The sequence below is a fragment of the Electrophorus electricus genome, chromosome 9 (genome assembly GCF_041902795.1).
Source record: "Electrophorus electricus isolate QZ-2024a chromosome 9, ASM4190279v1, whole genome shotgun sequence".
In the NCBI taxonomy this organism is placed as follows: domain Eukaryota; kingdom Metazoa; phylum Chordata; class Actinopteri; order Gymnotiformes; family Gymnotidae; genus Electrophorus; species Electrophorus electricus.
Window position 1 is genome coordinate 31,821,380 of NC_137505.1, and position 26,126 is coordinate 31,847,505.

Sequence of the window (26,126 nt, forward strand, 5' to 3'; positions counted from 1 at the left end):
GAAAGGGATGCATCTCCCCTGTAATCGCCTTCGAGCGGCACGCGGATCGAACCCACGTTTTTCACGCTACGATTTTTTTTAAATGTGTTGCGCGGCAGAGAAAAGACGCGCGCCGGACGTATTTGCGGCTTAATATCTCTTGTCTCATTGGGTGTAGAAAGTCTGTTCATGGCTCTTTGGAAAGGGCTGCATCTCCCCTGTAATCGCCTTCGAGCGGCACGCGGATCGAACCCACGGTTTTCAAGCTATGATTTTTTTAAATGTGGTGCGCGGCGGAGGAAATGCGCGCGTCGGACGTCATTTCGGCTTAATATCTCTTGTCTCCTTGGGAGTAGAAAGTCTTTTCATGGCTCTTTGGAAACGGCTGCATCTCCGCTGTAATCGCCTTCGAGCGGCACGCGGATCGAACCCACGGTTTTCACGCTATGATTTTTTTAAATGTGGTGAGCGGCGGAGAAAATGCGCGCGTCGGACGTCATTTCGGCTTAATATCTATTGTCTCCTTGGGAGTAGAAAGTCTTTTCATGGCTCTTTGGAAAGGTTTGCATCTCCCTTGTAATCGCCTTTAAGCGGCACGCGGATTGGACCCACCGTTCTTCCGATACGATTTTTTAAATGTGGTGCGCGGCGTAGAAAAGACGCGCGTAGGACGTATTTGCGGCTTAATATCTTTGGGCTCCTTGGGAGTAGGAAGTCTGTTCATGCCTCTTTGGAAAGGGCTGCATCTCCCCTGTAATCGCCTTCGAGCGGCACGCGGATCGAACCCACGGTTTTCACGCTATGATTTTTTTAAATGTGGTGCGCGGCGGAGGAAATGCGCGCGTCGGACGTCATTTCGGCTTAATATCTCTTGTCTCCTTGGGAGTAGAAAGTCTTTTCATGGCTCTTTGGAAAGGGCTGCATCTCCGCTGTAATCGCCTTCGAGCGGCACGCGGATCGAACCCACGGTTTTCACGCTATGATTTTTTTAAATGTGGTGCGCGGCGGAGAAAATGTGCGCGTCGGACGTCATTTCGGCTTAATATCTATTGTCTCCTTGGGAGTAGAAAGTCTTTTCATGGCTCTTTGGAAAGGTTTGCATCTCCCTTGTAATCGCCTTTAAGCGGCACGCGGATTGGACCCACCGTTCTTCCGATACGATTTTTTAAATGTGGTGCGCGGCGTAGAAAAGACGCGCGTAGGACGTATTTGCGGCTTAATATCTTTGGGCTCCTTGGGAGTAGGAAGTCTGTTCATGCCTCTTTGGAAAGGGCTGCATCTCCTCTGTAATCGCCTTCGAGCGGCACGCGGATCGAACCCACGGTTTTCACGCTATGATTTTTTTAAATGTGGTGCGCGGCGGAGGAAATGCGCGCGTCGGACGTCATTTCGGCTTAATATCTCTTGTCTCCTTGGGAGTAGAAAGTCTTTTCATGGCTCTTTGGAAAGGGCTGCATCTCCCCTGTAATCGCCTTTAAGCAGCACGCGGATCGGACCCACCGTTCTCACGCTACGATTTTTTAAACGTGGTGCGCGTCGGAGAAAATGCGCGTAATATCTCTTGTCTCCTTGGGAGTAGAAAGTCTGTTCATGGCTCTTTGGAAAGGGCTGTATCTCCCCTGTAATCGCCTTTGATCGGCACGCGCATCGGAACCATCGTTATCACGCTACGATTTTTTAATGCCGCCAGGGATAGGCCGAAAGCGTGGCAGGTGGCGTTCGTTAGGGACAGTCATGGAGGTGATGCACACCGAGTTGCACGCCATTTGGAGTTGGCCCGGCCTAGATGTGAGCGTTCAAAGTCAGCGCGTTTGTTTAAACTTTCTCCTCCAATTCGTTGCAATTGTACAAGCGTTTCTCGTTCATCCGACTGGAGCGTAACGCTTTATATGTTAATATTTCTGGTCTCCTTGGGAGTAGAAAGTCTGTTCATGGCTCTTTTGAAAGGGATGCATCTCCCCTGTAATCGCCTTCGAGCGGCACGCGGATCGAACCCACGTTTTTCACGCTACGATTTTTTTTAAATGTGTTGCGCGGCGGAGAAAAGACGCGCGCCGGACGTATTTGCGGCTTAATATCTCTTGTCTCATTGGGTGTAGAAAGTCTGTTCATGGCTCTTTGGAAAGGGCTGCATCTCCCCTGTAATCGCCTTCGAGCGGCACGCGGATCGAACCCACGGTTTTCAAGCTATGATTTTTTTAAATGTGGTGCGCGGCGGAGGAAATGCGCGCGTCGGACGTCATTTCGGCTTAATATCTCTTGTCTCCTTGGGAGTAGAAAGTCTTTTCATGGCTCTTTGGAAAGGGCTGCATCTCCGCTGTAATCGCCTTCGAGCGGCACGCGGATCGAACCCACGGTTTTCACGCTATGATTTTTTTAAATGTGGTGAGCGGCGGAGAAAATGCGCGCGTCGGACGTCATTTCGGCTTAATATCTATTGTCTCCTTGGGAGTAGAAAGTCTTTTCATGGCTCTTTGGAAAGGTTTGCATCTCCCTTGTAATCGCCTTTAAGCGGCACGCGGATTGGACCCACCGTTCTTCCGATACGATTTTTTAAATGTGGTGCGCGGCGTAGAAAAGACGCGCGTAGGACGTATTTGCGGCTTAATATCTTTGGGCTCCTTGGGAGTAGGAAGTCTGTTCATGCCTCTTTGGAAAGGGCTGCATCTCCCCTGTAATCGCCTTCGAGCGGCACGCGGATCGAACCCACGGTTTTCACGCTATGATTTTTTTAAATGTGGTGCGCGGCGGAGGAAATGCGCGCGTCGGACGTCATTTCGGCTTAATATCTCTTGTCTCCTTGGGAGTAGAAAGTCTTTTCATGGCTCTTTGGAAAGGGCTGCATCTCCCCTGTAATCGCCTTTAAGCGGCACGCGGATCGAACCCACGGTTTTCACGCTACGATTTTTTTTAAATGTGTTGCGCGTCGGAGAAAATGCGCGCGTCGGACGTCATTGCGGCTTAATATCTCTTGTCTCCTTGGGAGTAGAAAGTCTTTTCATGGCTCTTTGGAAAGGGCTGCATCTCCGCTGTAATCGCCTTCGAGCGGCACGCGGATCGAACCCACGGTTTTCACGCTATGATTTTTTTAAATGTGGTGCGCGTCGGAGAAAATGCGCGCGTCGGACGTCATTTCGGCTTAATATCTATTGTCTCCTTGGGAGTAGAAAGTCTTTTCATGGCTCTTTGGAAAGGTTTGCATCTCCCTTGTAATCGCCTTTAAGCGGCACGCGGATTGGACCCACCGTTCTTCCGATACGATTTTTTAAATGTGGTGCGCGGCGTAGAAAAGACGCGCGTAGGACGTATTTGCGGCTTAATATCTTTTGGCTCCTTGGGAGTAGGAAGTCTGTTCATGCCTCTTTGGAAAGGGCTGCATCTCCCCTGTAATCGCCTTCGAGCGGCACGTGGATCGAACCCACGGTTTTCACGCTATGATTTTTTTAAATGTGCTGCGCGGCGGAGAAAATGCGCGCGTCGGACGTCATTGCGGCTTAATATCTCTTGTCTCCTTGGGAGTAGAAAGTCTTTTCATGGTTCTTTGGAAAGGGCTGCATCTCCCCTGTAATCGCCTTCGCGCGGCACGCGGATCGGAACCATCCTTATCACGCTACGATTTTTTAATGCCGACAGGGACGAGCCGAAAGCTTGGCAGGTGGCGTTCGTTAGGAAAAGTCATGGACGTGATGCGGACCGAGTTGCAGGCCATTTGGACCTGGCCCGGCCTAGATGTGAGCCTTCAAAGTCAGCGCGTTTGTTTAAACTTTCTCCTCCAATTCGTTGCAATTGTACAAGCGTTTCTCGCTCATCCGACTGGAGCGTAACGCTTTATCTGTTAATATCTCTGGTCTCCTTGGGAGTAGAAAGTCTGTTCATGGCTCTTTGGAAAGGGATGCATCTCCCCTGTAATCGCCTTTAAGCGGCACGCGGATCGGACCCACCGTTCTCACGCTACGATTTTTTAAACGTGGTGCGCGTCGGAGAAAATGTGCGTAATATCTCTTGTCTCCTTGGGAGTAGAAAGTCTGTTCATGGCTCTTTGGAAAGGGCTGTATCTCCCCTGTAATCGCCTTCGAGCGGCACGCGCATCGGAACCATCGTTATCACGCTACGATTTTTTAATGCCGCCAGGGACGGGCCGAAAGCGTGGCAGGTGGCGTTCGTTAGGGACAGTCATGGAGGTGATGCGCACCGAGTTGCACGCCATTTGGAGTTGGCCCGGCCTAGATGTGAGCGTTCAAAGTCAGCGCGTTTGTTTAAACTTTCTCCTCCAATTCGTTGCAATTGTACAAGCGTTTCTCGTTCATCCGACTGAAGCGTAACGCTTTATATGTTAATATTTCTGGTCTCCTTGGGAGTAGAAAGTCCGTTCATGGCTCTTTTGAAAGGGATGCATCTCCCCTGTAATCGCCTTCGAGCGGCACGCGGATCGAACCCACGTTTTTCACGCTACGATTTTTTTTAAATGTGTTGCGCGGCAGAGAAAAGACGCGCGCCGGACGTATTTGCGGCTTAATATCTCTTGTCTCATTGGGTGTAGAAAGTCTGTTCATGGCTCTTTGGAAAGGGCTGCATCTCCCCTGTAATCGCCTTCGAGCGGCACGCGGATCGAACCCACGGTTTTCAAGCTATGATTTTTTTAAATGTGGTGCGAGGCGGAGGAAATGCGCGCGTCGGACGTCATTTCGGCTTAATATCTCTTGTCTCCTTGGGAGTAGAAAGTCTTTTCATGGCTCTTTGGAAAGGGCTGCATCTCCGCTGTAATCGCCTTCGAGCGGCACGCGGATCGAACCCACGGTTTTCACGCTATGATTTTTTTAAATGTGGTGAGCGGCGGAGAAAATGCGCGCGTCGGACGTCATTTCGGCTTAATATCTATTGTCTCCTTGGGAGTAGAAAGTCTTTTCATGGCTCTTTGGAAAGGTTTGCATCTCCCTTGTAATCGCCTTTAAGCGGCACGCGGATTGGACCCACCGTTCTTCCGATACGATTTTTTAAATGTGGTGCGCGGCGTAGAAAAGACGCGCGTAGGACGTATTTGCGGCTTAATATCTTTGGGCTCCTTGGGAGTAGGAAGTCTGTTCATGCCTCTTTGGAAAGGGCTGCATCTCCCCTGTAATCGCCTTCGAGCGGCACGCGGATCGAACCCACGGTTTTCACGCTATGATTTTTTTAAATGTGGTGCGCGGCGGAGGAAATGCGCGCGTCGGAAGTCATTTCGGCTTAATATCTCTTGTCTCCTTGGGAGTAGAAAGTCTTTTCATGGCTCTTTGGAAAGGGCTGCATCTCCGCTGTAATCGCCTTCGAGCGGCACGCGGATCGAACCCACGGTTTTCACGCTATGATTTTTTTAAATGTGGTGCGCGGCGGAGAAAATGCGCGCGTCGGACGTCATTTCGGCTTAATATCTATTGTCTCCTTGGGAGTAGAAAGCCTTTTCATGGCTCTTTGGAAAGGTTTGCATCTCCCTTGTAATCGCCTTTAAGCGGCACGCGGATTGGACCCACCGTTCTTCCGATACGATTTTTTAAATGTGGTGCGCGGCGTAGAAAAGACGCGCGTAGGACGTATTTGCGGCTTAATATCTTTGGGCTCCTTGGGAGTAGGAAGTCTGTTCATGCCTCTTTGGAAAGGGCTGCATCTCCCCTGTAATCGCCTTCGAGCGGCACGTGGATCGAACCCACGGTTTTCACGCTATGATTTTTTTAAATGTGCTGCGCGGCGGAGAAAATGCGCGCGTCGGACGTCATTGCGGCTTAATATCTCTTGTCTCCTTGGGAGTAGAAAGTCTTTTCATGGTTCTTTGGAAAGGGATGCATCTCCCCTGTAATCGCCTTTAAGCGGCACGCGGATCGGACCCACCGTTCTCACGCTACGATTTTTTAAATGTGGTGCGCGTCGGAGAAAATGCGCGTAATATCTCTTGTCTCCTTGGGAGTAGAAAGTCTGTTCATGGCTCTTTGGAAAGGGCTGCATCTCCGCTGTAATCGCCTTCGAGCGGCACGCGGATCGAACCCACGGTTTTCACGCTATGATTTTTTTAAATGTGGTGCGCGGCGGAGAAAATGCGCGCGTCGGACGTCATTTCGGCTTAATATCTATTGTCTCCTTGGGAGTAGAAAGTCTTTTCATGGCTCTTTGGAAAGGTTTGCATCTCCCTTGTAATCGCCTTTAAGCGGCACGCGGATTGGACCCACCGATCTTCCGATACGATTTTTTAAATGTGGTGCGCGGCGTAGAAAAGACGCGCGTAGGACGTATTTGCGGCTTAATATCTTTGGGCTCCTTGGGAGTAGGAAGTCTGTTCATGCCTCTTTGGAAAGGGCTGCATCTCCTCTGTAATCGCCTTCGAGCGGCACGCGGATCGAACCCACGGTTTTCACGCTATGATTTTTTTAAATGTGGTGCGCGGCGGAGGAAATGCGCGCGTCGGACGTCATTTCGGCTTAATATCTCTTGTCTCCTTGGGAGTAGAAAGTCTTTTCATGGCTCTTTGGAAAGGGCTGCATCTCCCCTGTAATCGCCTTTAAGCAGCACGCGGATCAGACCCACCGTTCTCACGCTACGATTTTTTAAACGTGGTGCGCGTCGGAGAAAATGCGCGTAATATCTCTTGTCTCCTTGGGAGTAGAAAGTCTGTTCATGGCTCTTTGGAAAGGGCTGTATCTCCCCTGTAATCGCCTTTGAGCGGCACGCGCATCGGAACCATCGTTATCACGCTACGATTTTTTAATGCCGCCAGGGATAGGCCGAAAGCGTGGCAGGTGGCGTTCGTTAGGGACAGTCATGGAGGTGATGCACACCGAGTTGCACGCCATTTGGAGTTGGCCCGGCCTAGATGTGAGCGTTCAAAGTCAGCGCGTTTGTTTAAACTTTCTCCTCCAATTCGTTGCAATTGTACAAGCGTTTCTCGTTCATCCGACTGGAGCGTAACGCTTTATATGTTAATATTTCTGGTCTCCTTGGGAGTAGAAAGTCTGTTCATGGCTCTTTTGAAAGGGATGCATCTCCCCTGTAATCGCCTTCGAGCGGCACGCGGATCGAACCCACGTTTTTCACGCTACGATTTTTTTTAAATGTGTTGCGCGGCGGAGAAAAGACGCGCGCCGGACGTATTTGCGGCTTAATATCTCTTGTCTCATTGGGTGTAGAAAGTCTGTTCATGGCTCTTTGGAAAGGGCTGCATCTCCCCTGTAATCGCCTTCGAGCGGCACGCGGATCGAACCCACGGTTTTCAAGCTATGATTTTTTTAAATGTGGTGCGCGGCGGAGGAAATGCGCGCGTCGGACGTCATTTCGGCTTAATATCTCTTGTCTCCTTGGGAGTAGAAAGTCTTTTCATGGCTCTTTGGAAAGGGCTGCATCTCCGCTGTAATCGCCTTCGAGCGGCACGCGGATCGAACCCACGGTTTTCACGCTATGATTTTTTTAAATGTGGTGAGCGGCGGAGAAAATGCGCGCGTCGGACGTCATTTCGGCTTAATATCTATTGTCTCCTTGGGAGTAGAAAGTCTTTTCATGGCTCTTTGGAAAGGTTTGCATCTCCCTTGTAATCGCCTTTAAGCGGCACGCGGATTGGACCCACCGTTCTTCCGATACGATTTTTTAAATGTGGTGCGCGGCGTAGAAAAGACGCGCGTAGGACGTATTTGCGGCTTAATATCTTTGGGCTCCTTGGGAGTAGGAAGTCTGTTCATGCCTCTTTGGAAAGGGCTGCATCTCCCCTGTAATCGCCTTCGAGCGGCACGCGGATCGAACCCACGGTTTTCACGCTATGATTTTTTTAAATGTGGTGCGCGGCGGAGGAAATGCGCGCATCGGACGTCATTTCGGCTTAATATCTCTTGTCTCCTTGGGAGTAGAAAGTCTTTTCATGGCTCTTTGGAAAGGGCTGCATCTCCCCTGTAATCGCCTTTAAGCGGCACGCGGATCGAACCCACGGTTTTCACGCTACGATTTTTTTTAAATGTGTTGCGCGTCGGAGAAAATGCGCGCGTCGGACGTCATTGCGGCTTAATATCTCTTGTCTCCTTGGGAGTAGAAAGTCTTTTCATGGCTCTTTGGAAAGGGCTGCATCTCCGCTGTAATCGCCTTCGAGCGGCACGCGGATCAACCCACGGTTTTCACGCTATGATTTTTTTAAATGTGGTGCGCGTCGGAGAAAATGCGCGCGTCGGACGTCATTTCGGCTTAATATCTATTGTCTCCTTGGGAGTAGAAAGTCTTTTCATGGCTCTTTGGAAAGGTTTGCATCTCCCTTGTAATCGCCTTTAAGCGGCACGCGGATTGGACCCACCGTTCTTCCGATACGATTTTTTAAATGTGGTGCGCGGCGTAGAAAAGACGCGCGTAGGACGTATTTGCGGCTTAATATCTTTTGGCTCCTTGGGAGTAGGAAGTCTGTTCATGCCTCTTTGGAAAGGGCTGCATCTCCCCTGTAATCGCCTTCGAGCGGCACGTGGATCGAACCCACGGTTTTCACGCTATGATTTTTTTAAATGTGCTGCGCGGCGGAGAAAATGCGCGCGTCGGACGTCATTGCGGCTTAATATCTCTTGTCTCCTTGGGAGTAGAAAGTCTTTTCATGGTTCTTTGGAAAGGGCTGCATCTCCCCTGTAATCGCCTTCGCGCGGCACGCGGATCGGAACCATCCTTATCACGCTACGATTTTTTAATGCCGACAGGGACGAGCCGAAAGCTTGGCAGGTGGCGTTCGTTAGGAAAAGTCATGGACGTGATGCGGACCGAGTTGCAGGCCATTTGGACCTGGCCCGGCCTAGATGTGAGCCTTCAAAGTCAGCGCGTTTGTTTAAACTTTCTCCTCCAATTCGTTGCAATTGTACAAGCGTTTCTCGCTCATCCGACTGGAGCGTAACGCTTTATCTGTTAATATCTCTGGTCTCCTTGGGAGTAGAAAGTCTGTTCATGGCTCTTTGGAAAGGGATGCATCTCCCCTGTAATCGCCTTTAAGCGGCACGCGGATCGGACCCACCGTTCTCACGCTACGATTTTTTAAACGTGGTGCGCGTCGGAGAAAATGTGCGTAATATCTCTTGTCTCCTTGGGAGTAGAAAGTCTGTTCATGGCTCTTTGGAAAGGGCTGTATCTCCCCTGTAATCGCCTTCGAGCGGCACGCGCATCGAACCCACGGTTTTCAAGCTATGATTTTTTTAAATGTGGTGCGAGGCGGAGGAAATGCGCGCGTCGGACGTCATTTCGGCTTAATATCTCTTGTCTCCTTGGGAGTAGAAAGTCTTTTCATGGTTCTTTGGAAAGGGATGCATCTCCCCTGTAATCGCCTTTAAGCGGCACGCGGATCGGACCCACCGTTCTCACGCTACGATTTTTTAAATGTGGTGCGCGTCGGAGAAAATGCGCGTAATATCTCTTGTCTCCTTGGGAGTAGAAAGTCTGTTCATGGCTCTTTGGAAAGGGCTGTATCTCCCCTGTAATCGCCTTCGAGCGGCACGCGCATCGGAACCATCGTTATCACGCTACGATTTTTTAATGCCGCCAGGGACGGGCCGAAAGCGTGGCAGGTGGCGTTCGTTAGGGACAGTCATGGAGGTGATGCGCACCGAGTTGCACGCCATTTGGAGTTGGCCCGGCCTAGATGTGAGCGTTCAAAGTCAGCGCGTTTGTTTAAACTTTCTCCTCCAATTCGTTGCAATTGTACAAGCGTTTCTCGTTCATCCGACTGGAGCGTAACGCTTTATATGTTAATATTTCTGGTCTCCTTGGGAGTAGAAAGTCTGTTCATGGCTCTTTTGAAAGGGATGCATCTCCCCTGTAATCGCCTTCGAGCGGCACGCGGATCGAACCCACGTTTTTCACGCTACGATTTTTTTTAAATGTGTTGCGCGGCAGAGAAAAGACGCGCGCCGGACGTATTTGCGGCTTAATATCTCTTGTCTCATTGGGTGTAGAAAGTCTGTTCATGGCTCTTTGGAAAGGGCTGCATCTCCCCTGTAATCGCCTTCGAGCGGCACGCGGATCGAACCCACGGTTTTCAAGCTATGATTTTTTTAAATGTGGTGCGCGGCGGAGGAAATGCGCGCGTCGGACGTCATTTCGGCTTAATATCTCTTGTCTCCTTGGGAGTAGAAAGTCTTTTCATGGCTCTTTGGAAAGGGCTGCATCTCCGCTGTAATCGCCTTCGAGCGGCACGCGGATCGAACCCACGGTTTTCACGCTATGATTTTTTTAAATGTGGTGAGCGGCGGAGAAAATGCGCGCGTCGGACGTCATTTCGGCTTAATATCTATTGTCTCCTTGGGAGTAGAAAGTCTTTTCATGGCTCTTTGGAAAGGTTTGCATCTCCCTTGTAATCGCCTTTAAGCGGCACGCGGATTGGACCCACCGTTCTTCCGATACGATTTTTTAAATGTGGTGCGCGGCGTAGAAAAGACGCGCGTAGGACGTATTTGCGGCTTAATATCTTTGGGCTCCTTGGGAGTAGGAAGTCTGTTCATGCCTCTTTGGAAAGGGCTGCATCTCCCCTGTAATCGCCTTCGAGCGGCACGCGGATCGAACCCACGGTTTTCGCGCTATGATTTTTTTAAATGTGGTGCGCGGCGGAGGAAATGCGCGCGTCGGACGTCATTTCGGCTTAATATCTCTTGTCTCCTTGGGAGTAGAAAGTCTTTTCATGGCTCTTTGGAAAGGGCTGCATCTCCCCTGTAATCGCCTTTAAGCGGCACGCGGATCGAACCCACGGTTTTCACGCTACGATTTTTTTTAAATGTGTTGCGCGGCGGAGAATAGACGCGCGCCGGACGTATTTGCGGCTTGATATCTCTTGTCTCATTGGGAGTAGAAAGTCTGTTCATGGCTCTTTGGAAAGGGCTGCATCTCCCCTGTAATCGCCTTCGAGCGGCACGCGGATCGAACCCACGGTTTTCACGCTACGATTTTTTTTAAATGTGTTGCGCGGCGGAGAAAAGACGCGCGCCGGACGTATTTGCGGCTTAATATCTCTTGTCTCATTGGGTGTAGAAAGTCTGTTTATGGCTCTTTGGAAAGGGCTGCATCTCCCCTGTAATCCCCTTCGAGCGGCACGCGGATCGAACCCACGGTTTTCACGCTATGATTTTTTTAAATGTGCTGCGCGGCGGAGAAAATGCGCGCGTCGGACGTCATTGCGGCTTAATATCTCTTGTCTCCTTGGGAGTAGAAAGTCTTTTCATGGTTCTTTGGAAAGGGATGCATCTCCCCTGTAATCGCCTTTAAGCGGCACGCGGATCGGACCCACCGTTCTCACGCTACGATTTTTTAAATGTGGTGCGCGTCGGAGAAAATGCGCGTAATATCTCTTGTCTCCTTGGGAGTAGAAAGTCTGTTCATGGCTCTTTGGAAAGGGCTGTATCTCCCCTGTAATCGCCTTCGAGCGGCACGCGCATCGGAACCATCGTTATCACGCTACGATTTTTTAATGCCGCCAGGGACGGGCCGAAAGCGTGGCAGGTGGCGTTCGTTAGGGACAGTCATGGAGGTGATGCGCACCGAGTTGCACGCCATTTGGAGTTGGCCCGGCCTAGATGTGAGCGTTCAAAGTCAGCGCGTTTGTTTAAACTTTCTCCTCCAATTCGTTGCAATTGTACAAGCGTTTCTCGTTCATCCGACTGGAGCGTAACGCTTTATATGTTAATATTTCTGGTCTCCTTGGGAGTAGAAAGTCTGTTCATGGCTCTTTTGAAAGGGATGCATCTCCCCTGTAATCGCCTTCGAGCGGCACGCGGATCGAACCCACGTTTTTCACGCTACGATTTTTTTTAAATGTGTTGCGCGGCAGAGAAAAGACGCGCGCCGGACGTATTTGCGGCTTAATATCTCTTGTCTCATTGGGTGTAGAAAGTCTGTTCATGGCTCTTTGGAAAGGGCTGCATCTCCCCTGTAATCGCCTTCGAGCGGCACGCGGATCGAACCCACGGTTTTCAAGCTATGATTTTTTTAAATGTGGTGCGCGGCGGAGGAAATGCGCGCGTCGGACGTCATTTCGGCTTAATATCTCTTGTCTCCTTGGGAGTAGAAAGTCTTTTCATGGCTCTTTGGAAAGGGCTGCATCTCCGCTGTAATCGCCTTCGAGCGGCACGCGGATCGAACCCACGGTTTTCACGCTATGATTTTTTTAAATGTGGTGAGCGGCGGAGAAAATGCGCGCGTCGGACGTCATTTCGGCTTAATATCTATTGTCTCCTTGGGAGTAGAAAGTCTTTTCATGGCTCTTTGGAAAGGTTTGCATCTCCCTTGTAATCGCCTTTAAGCGGCACGCGGATTGGACCCACCGTTCTTCCGATACGATTTTTTAAATGTGGTGCGCGGCGTAGAAAAGACGCGCGTAGGACGTATTTGCGGCTTAATATCTTTGGGCTCCTTGGGAGTAGGAAGTCTGTTCATGCCTCTTTGGAAAGGGCTGCATCTCCCCTGTAATCGCCTTCGAGCGGCACGCGGATCGAACCCACGGTTTTCGCGCTATGATTTTTTTAAATGTGGTGCGCGGCGGAGGAAATGCGCGCGTCGGACGTCATTTCGGCTTAATATCTCTTGTCTCCTTGGGAGTAGAAAGTCTTTTCATGGTTCTTTGGAAAGGGCTGCATCTCCCCTGTAATCGCCTTCGCGCGGCACGCGGATCGGGACCATCCTTATCACGCTACGATTTTTTAATGCCGACAGGGACGGGCCGAAAGCTTGGCAGGTGGCGTTCGTTAGGAAAAGTCATGGACGTGATGCGGACCGAGTTGCAGGCCATTTGGACCTGGCCCGGCCTAGATGTGAGCCTTCAAAGTCAGCGCGTTTGTTTAAACTTTCTCCTCCAATTCGTTGCAATTGTACAAGCGTTTCTCGCTCATCCGACTGGAGCGTAACGCTTTATCTGTTAATATCTCTGGTCTCCTTGGGAGTAGAAAGTCTGTTCATGGCTCTTTGGAAAGGGATGCATCTCCCCTGTAATCGCCTTTAAGCGGCACGCGGATCGGACCCACCGTTCTCACGCTACGATTTTTTAAACGTGGTGCGCGTCGGAGAAAATGCGCGTAATATCTCTTGTCTCCTTGGGAGTAGAAAGTCTGTTCATGGCTCTTTGGAAAGGGCTGTATCTCCCCTGTAATCGCCTTCGAGCGGCACGCGCATCGGAACCATCGTTATCACGCTACGATTTTTTAATGCCGCCAGGGACGGGCCGAAAGCGTGGCAGGTGGCGTTCGTTAGGGACAGTCATGGAGGTGATGCGCACCGAGTTGCACGCCATTTGGAGTTGGCCCGGCCTAGATGTGAGCGTTCAAAGTCAGCGCGTTTGTTTAAACTTTCTCCTCCAATTCGTTGCAATTGTACAAACGTTTCTCGTTCATCCGACTGGAGCGTAATGCTTTATATGTTAATATTTCTGGTCTCCTTGGGAGTAGAAAGTCTGTTCATGGCTCTTTTGAAAGGGATGCATCTCCCCTGTAATCGCCTTCGAGCGGCACGCGGATCGAACCCACGTTTTTCACGCTACGATTTTTTTTAAATGTGTTGCGCGGCGGAGAAAAGACGCGCGCCGGACGTATTTGCGGCTTAATATCTCTTGTCTCATTGGGTGTAGAAAGTCTGTTCATGGCTCTTTGGAAAGGGCTGCATCTCCCCTGTAATCGCCTTCGAGCGGCACGCGGATCGAACCCACGGTTTTCAAGCTATGATTTTTTTAAATGTGGTGCGCGGCGGAGGAAATGCGCGCGTCGGACGTCATTTCGGCTTAATATCTCTTGTCTCCTTGGGAGTAGAAAGTCTTTTCATGGCTCTTTGGAAAGGGCTGCATCTCCGCTGTAATCGCCTTCGAGCGGCACGCGGATCGAACCCACGGTTTTCACGCTATGATTTTTTTAAATGTGGTGAGCGGCGGAGAAAATGCGCGCGTCGGACGTCATTTCGGCTTAATATCTATTGTCTCCTTGGGAGTAGAAAGTCTTTTCATGGCTCTTTGGAAAGGTTTGCATCTCCCTTGTAATCGCCTTTAAGCGGCACGCGGATTGGACCCACCGTTCTTCCGATACGATTTTTTAAATGTGGTGCGCGGCGTAGAAAAGACGCGCGTAGGACGTATTTGCGGCTTAATATCTTTGGGCTCCTTGGGAGTAGGAAGTCTGTTCATGCCTCTTTGGAAAGGGCTGCATCTCCCCTGTAATCGCCTTCGAGCGGCACGCGGATCGAACCCACGGTTTTCACGCTATGATTTTTTTAAATGTGGTGCGCGGCGGAGGAAATGCGCGCGTCGGACGTCATTTCGGCTTAATATCTCTTGTCTCCTTGGGAGTAGAAAGTCTTTTCATGGCTCTTTGGAAAGGGCTGCATCTCCCCTGTAATCGCCTTTAAGCGGCACGCGGATCGAACCCACGGTTTTCACGCTACGATTTTTTTTAAATGTGTTGCGCGTCGGAGAAAATGCGCGCGTCGGACGTCATTGCGGCTTAATATCTCTTGTCTCCTTGGGAGTAGAAAGTCTTTTCATGGCTCTTTGGAAAGGGCTGCATCTCCGCTGTAATCGCCTTCGAGCGGCACGCGGATCGAACACACGGTTTTCACGCTATGATTTTTTTAAATGTGGTGCGCGTCGGAGAAAATGCGCGCGTCGGACGTCATTTCGGCTTAATATCTATTGTCTCCTTGGGAGTAGAAAGTCTTTTCATGGCTCTTTGGAAAGGTTTGCATCTCCCTTGTAATCGCCTTTAAGCGGCACGCGGATTGGACCCACCGTTCTTCCGATACGATTTTTTAAATGTGGTGCGCGGCGTAGAAAAGACGCGCGTAGGACGTATTTGCGGCTTAATATCTTTGGGCTCCTTGGGAGTAGGAAGTCTGTTCATGCCTCTTTGGAAAGGGCTGCATCTCCCCTGTAATCGCCTTCGAGCGGCACGTGGATCGAACCCACGGTTTTCACGCTATGATTTTTTTAAATGTGCTGCGCGGCGGAGAAAATGCGCGCGTCGGACGTCATTGCGGCTTAATATCTCTTGTCTCCTTGGGAGTAGAAAGTCTTTTCATGGTTCTTTGGAAAGGGCTGCATCTCCCCTGTAATCGCCTTCGCGCGGCACGCGTATCGGAACCATCCTTATCACGCTACGATTTTTTAATGCCGACAGGGACGAGCCGAAAGCTTGGCAGGTGGCGTTCGTTAGGAAAAGTCATGGACGTGATGCGGACCGAGTTGCAGGCCATTTGGACCTGGCCCGGCCTAGATGTGAGCCTTCAAAGTCAGCGCGTTTGTTTAAACTTTCTCCTCCAATTCGTTGCAATTGTACAAGCGTTTCTCGCTCATCCGACTGGAGCGTAACGCTTTATCTGTTAATATCTCTGGTCTCCTTGGGAGTAGAAAGTCTGTTCATGGCTCTTTGGAAAGGGATGCATCTCCCCTGTAATCGCCTTTAAGCGGCACGCGGATCGGACCCACCGTTCTCACGCTACGATTTTTTAAACGTGGTGCGCGTCGGAGAAAATGTGCGTAATATCTCTTGTCTCCTTGGGAGTAGAAAGTCTGTTCATGGCTCTTTGGAAAGGGCTGTATCTCCCCTGTAATCGCCTTCGAGCGGCACGCGCATCGGAACCATCGTTATCACGCTACGATTTTTTAATGCCGCCAGGGACGGGCCGAAAGCGTGGCAGGTGGCGTTCGTTAGGGACAGTCATGGAGGTGATGCGCACCGAGTTGCACGCCATTTGGAGTTGGCCCGGCCTAGATGTGAGCGTTCAAAGTCAGCGCGTTTGTTTAAACTTTCTCCTCCAATTCGTTGCAATTGTACAAGCGTTTCTCGTTCATCCGACTGGAGCGTAACGCTTTATATGTTAATATTTCTGGTCTCCTTGGGAGTAGAAAGTCCGTTCATGGCTCTTTTGAAAGGGATGCATCTCCCCTGTAATCGCCTTCGAGCGGCACGCGGATCGAACCCACGTTTTTCACGCTACGATTTTTTTTAAATGTGTTGCGCGGCAGAGAAAAGACGCGCGCCGGACGTATTTGCGGCTTAATATCTTTTGTCTCATTGGGTGTAGAAAGTCTGTTCATGGCTCTTTGGAAAGGGCTGCATCTCCCCTGTAATCGCCTTCGAGCGGCACGCGGATCGAACCCACGGTTTTCAAGCTATGATTTTTTTAAATGTGGTGCGAGGCGGAGGAAATGCGCGCGTCGGACGTCATTTCGGCTTAATATCTCTTGTCTCCTTGGGAGTAGAAAGTCTTTTCATGGCTCTTTGGAAAGGGCTGCATCTCCGCTGTAATCGCCTTCGAGCGGCACGCGGATCGAACCCACGGTTTTCACGCTATGATTTTTTTAAATGTGGTGAGCGGCGGAGAAAATGCGCGCGTCGGACGTCATTTCGGCTTAATATCTATTGTCTCCTTGGGAGTAGAAAGTCTTTTCATGGTTCTTTGGAAAGGGCTGCATCTCCCCTGTAATCGCCTTCGCGCGGCACGCGGATCGGAACCATCCTTATCACGCTACGATTTTTTAATGCCGACAGGGACGGGCCGAAAGCTTGGCAGGTGGCGTTCGTTAGGAAAAGTCATGGACGTGATGCGGACCGAGTTGCAGGCCATTTGGACCTGGCCCGGCCTAGATGTGAGCCTTCAAAGTCAGCGCGTTTGTTTAAACTTTCTCCTCCAATTCGTTGCAATTGTACAAGCGTTTCTCGCTCATCCGACTGGAGCGTAACGCTTTATCTGTTAATATCTCTGGTCTCCTTGGGAGTAGAAAGTCTGTTCATGGCTCTTTGGAAAGGGATGCATCTCCCCTGTAATCGCCTTTAAGCGGCACGCGGATCGGACCCACCGTTCTCACGCTACGATTTTTTAAACGTGGTGCGCGTCGGAGAAAATGCGCGTAATATCTCTTGTCTCCTTGGGAGTAGAAAGTCTGTTCATGGCTCTTTGTAAAGGGCTGTATCTCCCCTGTAATCGCCTTCGAGCGGCACGCGCATCGGAACCATCGTTATCACGCTACGATTTTTTAATGCCGCCAGGGACGGGCCGAAAGCGTGGCAGGTGGCGTTCGTTAGGGACAGTCATGGAGGTGATGCGCACCGAGTTGCACGCCATTTGGAGTTGGCCCGGCCTAGATGTGAGCGTTCAAAGTCAGCGCGTTTGTTTAAACTTTCTCCTCCAATTCGTTGCAATTGTACAAGCGTTTCTCGTTCATCCGACTGGAGCGTAACGCTTTATATGTTAATATTTCTGGTCTCCTTGGGAGTAGAAAGTCTGTTCATGGCTCTTTTGAAAGGGATGCATCTCCCCTGTAATCGCCTTCGAGCGGCACGCGGATCGAACCCACGTTTTTCACGCTACGATTTTTTTTAAATGTGTTGCGCGGCAGAGAAAAGACGCGCGCCGGACGTATTTGCGGCTTAATATCTCTTGTCTCATTGGGTGTAGAAAGTCTGTTCATGGCTCTTTGGAAAGGGCTGCATCTCCCCTGTAATCGCCTTCGAGCGGCACGCGGATCGAACCCACGGTTTTCAAGCTATGATTTTTTTAAATGTGGTGCGCGGCGGAGGAAATGCGCGCGTCGGACGTCATTTCGGCTTAATATCTCTTGTCTCCTTGGGAGTAGAAAGTCTTTTCATGGCTCTTTGGAAACGGCTGCATCTCCGCTGTAATCGCCTTCGAGCGGCACGCGGATCGAACCCACGGTTTTCACGCTATGATTTTTTTAAATGTGGTGAGCGGCGGAGAAAATGCGCGCGTCGGACGTCATTTCGGCTTAATATCTATTGTCTCCTTGGGAGTAGAAAGTCTTTTCATGGCTCTTTGGAAAGGTTTGCATCTCCCTTGTAATCGCCTTTAAGCGGCACGCGGATTGGACCCACCGTTCTTCCGATACGATTTTTTAAATGTGGTGCGCGGCGTAGAAAAGACGCGCGTAGGACGTATTTGCGGCTTAATATCTTTGGGCTCCTTGGGAGTAGGAAGTCTGTTCATGCCTCTTTGGAAAGGGCTGCATCTCCCCTGTAATCGCCTTCGAGCGGCACGCGGATCGAACCCACGGTTTTCACGCTATGATTTTTTTAAATGTGGTGCGCGGCGGAGGAAATGCGCGCGTCGGACGTCATTTCGGCTTAATATCTCTTGTCTCCTTGGGAGTAGAAAGTCTTTTCATGGCTCTTTGGAAAGGGCTGCATCTCCGCTGTAATCGCCTTCGAGCGGCACGCGGATCGAACCCACGGTTTTCACGCTATGATTTTTTTAAATGTGGTGCGCGGCGGAGAAAATGCGCGCGTCGGACGTCATTTCGGCTTAATATCTATTGTCTCCTTGGGAGTAGAAAGTCTTTTCATGGCTCTTTGGAAAGGTTTGCATCTCCCTTGTAATCGCCTTTAAGCGGCACGCGGATTGGACCCACCGTTCTTCCGATACGATTTTTTAAATGTGGTGCGCGGCGTAGAAAAGACGCGCGTAGGACGTATTTGCGGCTTAATATCTTTGGGCTCCTTGGGAGTAGGAAGTCTGTTCATGCCTCTTTGGAAAGGGCTGCATCTCCTCTGTAATCGCCTTCGAGCGGCACGCGGATCGAACCCACGGTTTTCACGCTATGATTTTTTTAAATGTGGTGCGCGGCGGAGGAAATGCGCGCGTCGGACGTCATTTCGGCTTAATATCTCTTGTCTCCTTGGGAGTAGAAAGTCTTTTCATGGCTCTTTGGAAAGGGCTGCATCTCCCCTGTAATCGCCTTTAAGCAGCACGCGGATCGGACCCACCGTTCTCACGCTACGATTTTTTAAACGTGGTGCGCGTCGGAGAAAATGCGCGTAATATCTCTTGTCTCCTTGGGAGTAGAAAGTCTGTTCATGGCTCTTTGGAAAGGGCTGTATCTCCCCTGTAATCGCCTTTGATCGGCACGCGCATCGGAACCATCGTTATCACGCTACGATTTTTTAATGCCGCCAGGGATAGGCCGAAAGCGTGGCAGGTGGCGTTCGTTAGGGACAGTCATGGAGGTGATGCACACCGAGTTGCACGCCATTTGGAGTTGGCCCGGCCTAGATGTGAGCGTTCAAAGTCAGCGCGTTTGTTTAAACTTTCTCCTCCAATTCGTTGCAATTGTACAAGCGTTTCTCGTTCATCCGACTGGAGCGTAACGCTTTATATGTTAATATTTCTGGTCTCCTTGGGAGTAGAAAGTCTGTTCATGGCTCTTTTGAAAGGGATGCATCTCCCCTGTAATCGCCTTCGAGCGGCACGCGGATCGAACCCACGTTTTTCACGCTACGATTTTTTTTAAATGTGTTGCGCGGCGGAGAAAAGACGCGCGCCGGACGTATTTGCGGCTTAATATCTCTTGTCTCATTGGGTGTAGAAAGTCTGTTCATGGCTCTTTGGAAAGGGCTGCATCTCCCCTGTAATCGCCTTCGAGCGGCACGCGGATCGAACCCACGGTTTTCAAGCTATGATTTTTTTAAATGTGGTGCGCGGCGGAGGAAATGCGCGCGTCGGACGTCATTTCGGCTTAATATCTCTTGTCTCCTTGGGAGTAGAAAGTCTTTTCATGGCTCTTTGGAAAGGGCTGCATCTCCGCTGTAATCGCCTTCGAGCGGCACGCGGATCGAACCCACGGTTTTCACGCTATGATTTTTTTAAATGTGGTGAGCGGCGGAGAAAATGCGCGCGTCGGACGTCATTTCGGCTTAATATCTATTGTCTCCTTGGGAGTAGAAAGTCTTTTCATGGCTCTTTGGAAAGGTTTGCATCTCCCTTGTAATCGCCTTTAAGCGGCACGCGGATTGGACCCACCGTTCTTCCGATACGATTTTTTAAATGTGGTGCGCGGCGTAGAAAAGACGCGCGTAGGACGTATTTGCGGCTTAATATCTTTGGGCTCCTTGGGAGTAGGAAGTCTGTTCATGCCTCTTTGGAAAGGGCTGCATCTCCCCTGTAATCGCCTTCGAGCGGCACGCGGATCGAACCCACGGTTTTCACGCTATGATTTTTTTAAATGTGGTGCGCGGCGGAGGAAATGCGCGCGTCGGACGTCATTTCGGCTTAATATCTCTTGTCTCCTTGGGAGTAGAAAGTCTTTTCATGGCTCTTTGGAAAGGGCTGCATCTCCCCTGTAATCGCCTTTAAGCGGCACGCGGATCGAACCCACGGTTTTCACGCTACGATTTTTTTTAAATGTGTTGCGCGTCGGAGAAAATGCGCGCGTCGGACGTCATTGCGGCTTAATATCTCTTGTCTCCTTGGGAGTAGAAAGTCTTTTCATGGCTCTTTGGAAAGGGCTGCATCTCCGCTGTAATCGCCTTCGAGCGGCACGCGGATCGAACCCACGGTTTTCACGCTATGATTTTTTTAAATGTGGTGCGCGTCGGAGAAAATGCGCGCGTCGGACGTCATTTCGGCTTAATATCTATTGTCTCCTTGGGAGTAGAAAGTCTTTTCATGGCTCTTTGGAAAGGTTTGCATCTCCCTTGTAATCGCCTTTAAGCGGCACGCGGATTGGACCCACCGTTCTTCCGATACGATTTTTTAAATGTGGTGCGCGGCGTAGAAAAGACGCGCGTAGGACGTATTTGCGGCTTAATATCTTTTGGCTCCTTGGGAGTAGGAAGTCTGTTCATGCCTCTTTGGAAAGGGCTGCATCTCCCCTGTAATCGCCTTCGAGCGGCACGTGGATCGAACCCACGGTTTTCACGCTATGATTTTTTTAAATGTGCTGCGCGGCGGAGAAAATGCGCGCGTCGGACGTCATTGCGGCTTAATATCTCTTGTCTCCTTGGGAGTAGAAAGTCTTTTCATGGTTCTTTGGAAAGGGCTGCATCTCCCCTGTAATCGCCTTCGCGCGGCACGCGGATCGGAACCATCCTTATCACGCTACGATTTTTTAATGCCGACAGGGACGAGCCGAAAGCTTGGCAGGTGGCGTTCGTTAGGAAAAGTCATGGACGTGATGCGGACCGAGTTGCAGGCCATTTGGACCTGGCCCGGCCTAGATGTGAGCCTTCAAAGTCAGCGCGTTTGTTTAAACTTTCTCCTCCAATTCGTTGCAATTGTACAAGCGTTTCTCGCTCATCCGACTGGAGCGTAACGCTTTATCTGTTAATATCTCTGGTCTCCTTGGGAGTAGAAAGTCTGTTCATGGCTCTTTGGAAAGGGATGCATCTCCCCTGTAATCGCCTTTAAGCGGCACGCGGATCGGACCCACCGTTCTCACGCTACGATTTTTTAAACGTGGTGCGCGTCGGAGAAAATGTGCGTAATATCTCTTGTCTCCTTGGGAGTAGAAAGTCTGTTCATGGCTCTTTGGAAAGGGCTGTATCTCCCCTGTAATCGCCTTCGAGCGGCACGCGCATCGGAACCATCGTTATCACGCTACGATTTTTTAATGCCGCCAGGGACGGGCCGAAAGCGTGGCAGGTGGCGTTCGTTAGGGACAGTCATGGAGGTGATGCGCACCGAGTTGCACGCCATTTGGAGTTGGCCCGGCCTAGATGTGAGCGTTCAAAGTCAGCGCGTTTGTTTAAACTTTCTCCTCCAATTCGTTGCAATTGTACAAGCGTTTCTCGTTCATCCGACTGAAGCGTAACGCTTTATATGTTAATATTTCTGGTCTCCTTGGGAGTAGAAAGTCCGTTCATGGCTCTTTTGAAAGGGATGCATCTCCCCTGTAATCGCCTTCGAGCGGCACGCGGATCGAACCCACGTTTTTCACGCTACGATTTTTTTTAAATGTGTTGCGCGGCAGAGAAAAGACGCGCGCCGGACGTATTTGCGGCTTAATATCTCTTGTCTCATTGGGTGTAGAAAGTCTGTTCATGGCTCTTTGGAAAGGGCTGCATCTCCCCTGTAATCGCCTTCGAGCGGCACGCGGATCGAACCCACGGTTTTCAAGCTATGATTTTTTTAAATGTGGTGCGAGGCGGAGGAAATGCGCGCGTCGGACGTCATTTCGGCTTAATATCTCTTGTCTCCTTGGGAGTAGAAAGTCTTTTCATGGCTCTTTGGAAAGGGCTGCATCTCCGCTGTAATCGCCTTCGAGCGGCACGCGGATCGAACCCACGGTTTTCACGCTATGATTTTTTTAAATGTGGTGAGCGGCGGAGAAAATGCGCGCGTCGGACGTCATTTCGGCTTAATATCTATTGTCTCCTTGGGAGTAGAAAGTCTTTTCATGGCTCTTTGGAAAGGTTTGCATCTCCCTTGTAATCGCCTTTAAGCGGCACGCGGATTGGACCCACCGTTCTTCCGATACGATTTTTTAAATGTGGTGCGCGGCGTAGAAAAGACGCGCGTAGGACGTATTTGCGGCTTAATATCTTTGGGCTCCTTGGGAGTAGGAAGTCTGTTCATGCCTCTTTGGAAAGGGCTGCATCTCCCCTGTAATCGCCTTCGAGCGGCACGCGGATCGAACCCACGGTTTTCACGCTATGATTTTTTTAAATGTGGTGCGCGGCGGAGGAAATGCGCGCGTCGGAAGTCATTTCGGCTTAATATCTCTTGTCTCCTTGGGAGTAGAAAGTCTTTTCATGGCTCTTTGGAAAGGGCTGCATCTCCGCTGTAATCGCCTTCGAGCGGCACGCGGATCGAACCCACGGTTTTCACGCTATGATTTTTTTAAATGTGGTGCGCGGCGGAGAAAATGCGCGCGTCGGACGTCATTTCGGCTTAATATCTATTGTCTCCTTGGGAGTAGAAAGCCTTTTCATGGCTCTTTGGAAAGGTTTGCATCTCCCTTGTAATCGCCTTTAAGCGGCACGCGGATTGGACCCACCGTTCTTCCGATACGATTTTTTAAATGTGGTGCGCGGCGTAGAAAAGACGCGCGTAGGACGTATTTGCGGCTTAATATCTTTGGGCTCCTTGGGAGTAGGAAGTCTGTTCATGCCTCTTTGGAAAGGGCTGCATCTCCCCTGTAATCGCCTTCGAGCGGCACGTGGATCGAACCCACGGTTTTCACGCTATGATTTTTTTAAATGTGCTGCGCGGCGGAGAAAATGCGCGCGTCGGACGTCATTGCGGCTTAATATCTCTTGTCTCCTTGGGAGTAGAAAGTCTTTTCATGGTTCTTTGGAAAGGGATGCATCTCCCCTGTAATCGCCTTTAAGCGGCACGCGGATCGGACCCACCGTTCTCACGCTACGATTTTTTAAATGTGGTGCGCGTCGGAGAAAATGCGCGTAATATCTCTTGTCTCCTTGGGAGTAGAAAGTCTGTTCATGGCTCTTTGGAAAGGGCTGTGTCTCCCCTGTAATCGCCTTCGAGCGGCACGCGCATCGGAACCATCGTTATCACGCTACGATTTTTTAATGCCGCCAGGGACGGGCCGAAAGCGTGGCAGGTGGCGTTCGTTAGGGACAGTCATGGAGGTGATACGCACCGAGTTGCACGCCATTTGGAGTTGGCCCGGCCTAGATGTGAGCGTTCAAAGTCAGCGCGTTTGTTTAAACTTTCTCCTCCAATTCGTTGCAATTGTACAAGCGTTTCTCGTTCATCCGACTGGAGCGTAACGCTTTATATGTTAATATTTCTGGTCTCCTTGGGAGTAGAAAGTCTGTTCATGGCTCTTTTGAAAGGGATGCATCTCCCCTGTAATCGCCTTCGAGCGGCACGCGGATCGAACCCACGTTTTTCACGCTACGATTTTTTTTAAATGTGTTGCGCGGCAGAGAAAAGACGCGCGCCGGACGTATTTGCGGCTTAATATCTCTTGTCTCATTGGGTGTAGAAAGTCTGTTCATGGCTCTTTGGAAAGGGCTGCATCTCCCCTGTAATCGCCTTCGAGCGGCACGCGGATCGAACCCACGGTTTTCAAGCTATGATTTTTTTAAATGTGGTGCGCGGCGGAGGAAATGCGCGCGTCGGACGTCATTTCGGCTTAATATCTCTTGTCTCCTTGGGAGTAGAAAGTCTTTTCATGGCTCTTTGGAAAGGGCTGCATCTCCGCTGTAATCGCCTTCGAGCGGCACGCGGATCGAACCCACGGTTTTCACGCTATGATTTTTTTAAATGTGGTGAGCGGCGGAGAAAATGCGCGCGTCGGACGTCATTTCGGCTTAATATCTATTGTCTCCTTGGGAGTAGAAAGTCTTTTCATGGCTCTTTGGAAAGGTTTGCATCTCCCTTGTAATCGCCTTTAAGCGGCACGCGGATTGGACCCACCGTTCTTCCGATACGATTTTTTAAATGTGGTGCGCGGCGTAGAAAAGACGCGCGTAGGACGTATTTGCGGCTTAATATCTTTGGGCTCCTTGGGAGTAGGAAGTCTGTTCATGCCTCTTTGGAAAGGGCTGCATCTCCCCTGTAATCGCCTTCGAGCGGCACGCGGATCGAACCCACGGTTTTCGCGCTATGATTTTTTTAAATGTGGTGCGCGGCGGAGGAAATGCGCGCGTCGGACGTCATTTCGGCTTAATATCTCTTGTCTCCTTGGGAGTAGAAAGTCTTTTCATGGCTCTTTGGAAAGGGCTGCATCTCCCCTGTAATCGCCTTTAAGCGGCACGCGGATCGAACCCACGGTTTTCACGCTACGATTTTTTTTAAATGTGTTGCGCGGCGGAGAATAGACGCGCGCCGGACGTATTTGCGGCTTGATATCTCTTGTCTCATTGGGAGTAGAAAGTCTGTTCATGGCTCTTTGGAAAGGGCTGCATCTCCCCTGTAATCGCCTTCGAGCGGCACGCGGATCGAACCCACGGTTTTCACGCTACGATTTTTTTTAAATGTGTTGCGCGGCGGAGAAAAGACGCGCGCCGGACGTATTTGCGGCTTAATATCTCTTGTCTCATTGGGTGTAGAAAGTCTGTTTATGGCTCTTTGGAAAGGGCTGCATCTCCCCTGTAATCCCCTTCGAGCGGCACGCGGATCGAACCCACGGTTTTCACGCTATGATTTTTTTAAATGTGCTGCGCGGCGGAGAAAATGCGCGCGTCGGACGTCATTGCGGCTTAATATCTCTTGTCTCCTTGGGAGTAGAAAGTCTTTTCATGGTTCTTTGGAAAGGGATGCATCTCCCCTGTAATCGCCTTTAAGCGGCACGCGGATCGGACCCACCGTTCTCACGCTACGATTTTTTAAATGTGGTGCGCGTCGGAGAAAATGCGCGTAATATCTCTTGTCTCCTTGGGAGTAGAAAGTCTGTTCATGGCTCTTTGGAAAGGGCTGTATCTCCCCTGTAATCGCCTTCGAGCGGCACGCGCATCGGAACCATCGTTATCACGCTACGATTTTTTAATGCCGCCAGGGACGGGCCGAAAGCGTGGCAGGTGGCGTTCGTTAGGGACAGTCATGGAGGTGATGCGCACCGAGTTGCACGCCATTTGGAGTTGGCCCGGCCTAGATGTGAGCGTTCAAAGTCAGCGCGTTTGTTTAAACTTTCTCCTCCAATTCGTTGCAATTGTACAAGCGTTTCTCGTTCATCCGACTGGAGCGTAACGCTTTATATGTTAATATTTCTGGTCTCCTTGGGAGTAGAAAGTCTGTTCATGGCTCTTTTGAAAGGGATGCATCTCCCCTGTAATCGCCTTCGAGCGGCACGCGGATCGAACCCACGTTTTTCACGCTACGATTTTTTTTAAATGTGTTGCGCGGCAGAGAAAAGACGCGCGCCGGACGTATTTGCGGCTTAATATCTCTTGTCTCATTGGGTGTAGAAAGTCTGTTCATGGCTCTTTGGAAAGGGCTGCATCTCCCCTGTAATCGCCTTCGAGCGGCACGCGGATCGAACCCACGGTTTTCAAGCTATGATTTTTTTAAATGTGGTGCGCGGCGGAGGAAATGCGCGCGTCGGACGTCATTTCGGCTTAATATCTCTTGTCTCCTTGGGAGTAGAAAGTCTTTTCATGGCTCTTTGGAAAGGGCTGCATCTCCGCTGTAATCGCCTTCGAGCGGCACGCGGATCGAACCCACGGTTTTCACGCTATGATTTTTTTAAATGTGGTGAGCGGCGGAGAAAATGCGCGCGTCGGACGTCATTTCGGCTTAATATCTATTGTCTCCTTGGGAGTAGAAAGTCTTTTCATGGCTCTTTGGAAAGGTTTGCATCTCCCTTGTAATCGCCTTTAAGCGGCACGCGGATTGGACCCACCGTTCTTCCGATACGATTTTTTAAATGTGGTGCGCGGCGTAGAAAAGACGCGCGTAGGACGTATTTGCGGCTTAATATCTTTGGGCTCCTTGGGAGTAGGAAGTCTGTTCAT